The sequence below is a fragment of the Dipodomys spectabilis genome, unplaced genomic scaffold, assembly GCF_019054845.1.
Source record: "Dipodomys spectabilis isolate Male_0828 unplaced genomic scaffold, ASM1905484v1 ptg000140l, whole genome shotgun sequence".
Lineage (NCBI taxonomy): Eukaryota > Metazoa > Chordata > Mammalia > Rodentia > Heteromyidae > Dipodomys > Dipodomys spectabilis.
Genome location: NW_024870817.1, coordinates 15,082,840 through 15,085,578, shown reverse-complemented (window position 1 = coordinate 15,085,578; position 2,739 = coordinate 15,082,840).

Below are 2,739 nucleotides of genomic sequence, written 5' to 3'. Positions count from 1 at the left end.
CAACAACAGTTCCAGGCAAGTAAACTCTCAATAAATTATCTCTCTGTCTCTCTCTGTCTCTCTCTGTGTCTCTGTCTCTGTCTCTGTCTCTCTCTGTCTATGTCTCTGTCTCTCTGTCTCTCTCTGTCACTGTCTCTGTCTCTGTCTCTCTCTCTCTGTCTCTCTCTGTCTCTCTCTCTCTTTTAAAGTCTGGCAATCATAAGGTTTGAACTGAGGACCATGTGGTTCCTAGACAGGCACCCTACCATGAATTGTGCCCCTAGCTGTTTTGCTTTATTTTCCCAGATAATATTTCATGCTTTTGGCCAGCTGGCCTTAGACTTCAATCTTCCAATATCCTCTTCCTGTATAGCTGGGAGTATAGTTATGACCACCAAGTCTGTTCCCTTTTTTGATAGGAGATAGTATTTTTGTCTGTTCTAAATTTGAACCAATCTCCCATCTCTGCCTCCCAAGGAAACAAATTTATATTGAGTGGTTATTGAGTAAAAAAAATAGTTTATATTTTCCTGTATTTGAACAATAAATGACTCAATAGCATTGCTTAAATTCTAATTATTTCCGGAATTACATGTAATTACATCTAATGTAATTGCTTTCCTTTCTGTCAGCAAAACATGATTTCTTTTTTTGAGAGAGAGGATCTTGATATCTAGCTGAGACTGCACTCAAACTCATGATCCTCTTACTTGAGACTCCTGTGTGCTGGTATTAAGGTATATGCTACCATGCCTATCTCATCACATTTTTAAATATGGCAAGCTATAGAAATTTAGAGGAAGTACTTGATTTGTTGCAATAATTGAAACAAGACAGCTCAAGTTTCAGTTGCCTTTGAAAAGGAGTTACTGAGTGACTGGATTCCCAGATGTAATTTAATCCATAGGTAACAAACACTTGCTCATTCATTCTAACAATTACAGAACCAGTGCTTTTTCTCCTTATTGTGTACTGCCTATACTTTTTCCTTTGCAAGCTCCCCATATCTTATTACTTTAAGTCAAACACAAATTTCCATTTATGTGCACTCAAATAAAATCACACTTCTATATCTGGGTTTTCTAATTACCATTCTTAACACAGCAACCCAATACTTCTGAAATGAGTCAGTGGGATTCTCTCTCAACTTACTTCTTGTAGGTATGAAAGTAAGTGCTACAGTTCCTCAGTGTCCCGTGTTCCCCAGGCCTGGTCCTCAGTTTGGCCCCTTTACAAGGTGATGGAATCTTTGGGGCTTAGGACCTCCTGGGAGACTTTAGGTTATTGAAACTCTGCCCACAGAAAGGAGTGTGGGACAAACATCTCTCTCACTTTTTCATGTCCTGGCCATCATGAGATATTCCATAGTACTTCCCCCGCAGTCTGCATAACCACAGACCCAAAAGAAATAGATATCTGCCTAACCATGGACTGAAACCTCCAAAACTGTGCGCCAAGAAAATAAATAAACTTTTTACATTTTTCACAAGTAGCATAAATCTAACACACTAAGACAAAAACTGTGAGTCAGACATCTTAATAGTTGAGGTGTGATTCAAAAGATACAGCCACAGAAGGTCTCGAGTTCAAACCCAGTACCACAAAGCAAAACAAAAATGAGTCTTTGCTGTTCTGTTCAAAATACCTTTAGCATATTTGCATCCTCTTCTTTCTAAATTTTAGATTCCATCATCAAGTATTGCAAGTCTCCAAGTTGTTTCTATAATTCCGTACCAGGCCTACGAGGCTCCCCTTTATGCTGATGACAGTGAACACTTTTTTTTTTTTTGTCGGTCGTGGGGCTTGAACTCTGGGCCTGGGCGCTGTCCCTCAGCTCTTCAGCTCAAGGCGAGCGCTCTACCACTTGAGCTACAGCGCCACTTCCGGCTTTCTGGTGGTTTTATTGGAGATAGGAGTCTCACGGTCTCTCCTGCCCAGGCTGGCTTTGAACCGCGATCCTCAGATCTCAGCCTCCTGAGTAGCTAGGATTAAAGGCGTGAGCCACCAGCACCCGGCAGACAGTGAACACTTTTTAAGGCGCCTTTCTCATTTTGTTTTTCAGGCTAATTGTGCTTCATAAACAACTTTCAAATTCATTTCTCTTCATTTTTCCCAATAATCAAACTCATCCTAAACATAATCATCTCTTAATTATTTCCATGGCTTAGTAACTGTCCTTCATATGCTTTCATCTTCCTCAAAATATTCTGAAGACAAATGATCTTTTAAAATATATTAATATAAACACACAACTCTTGTATAAAACCATTCAGTGGCTTTCTATCACACTTAGGTTAAAGACTAAAACCCTGTCAAGCAACCTCATTTTAGGCCATCCTACCTTGACTTTTCTGTTTCTGTATTCTACCTTGTATTTCTTTATTCTACTGATCCTGAAATTCCTAAAACCTGGAAGGCTTCCTTGTGCATTTGATAGGTGATCCTGTCTTCTCTTGGTTTTTTGTTTGATTGGTTGGTTGGTTGGTGGTGTGGTGGTGGTTGTTTGTTCATGGGACTTGAACTCAGGGACTGGGTGCTGTCCCTTTAGCCACAGTACCACTTCTGGTTTCCTGGTGCTTACCTAGAGATAAGAGTTTCATAGCCTTTCCTGTGTTTTTGAACGGAGATACTCAGACCTCAGCCTTCTTAGTAGCTAGGATAATAGGCATGAACCACCAGTGCCTGGCCTGTCTTCTTATTTATAAATTTCTGTCTTAATGTCCCTTTTATTCAGTCCTCTTGTACTCCTCCTTTAGTTCA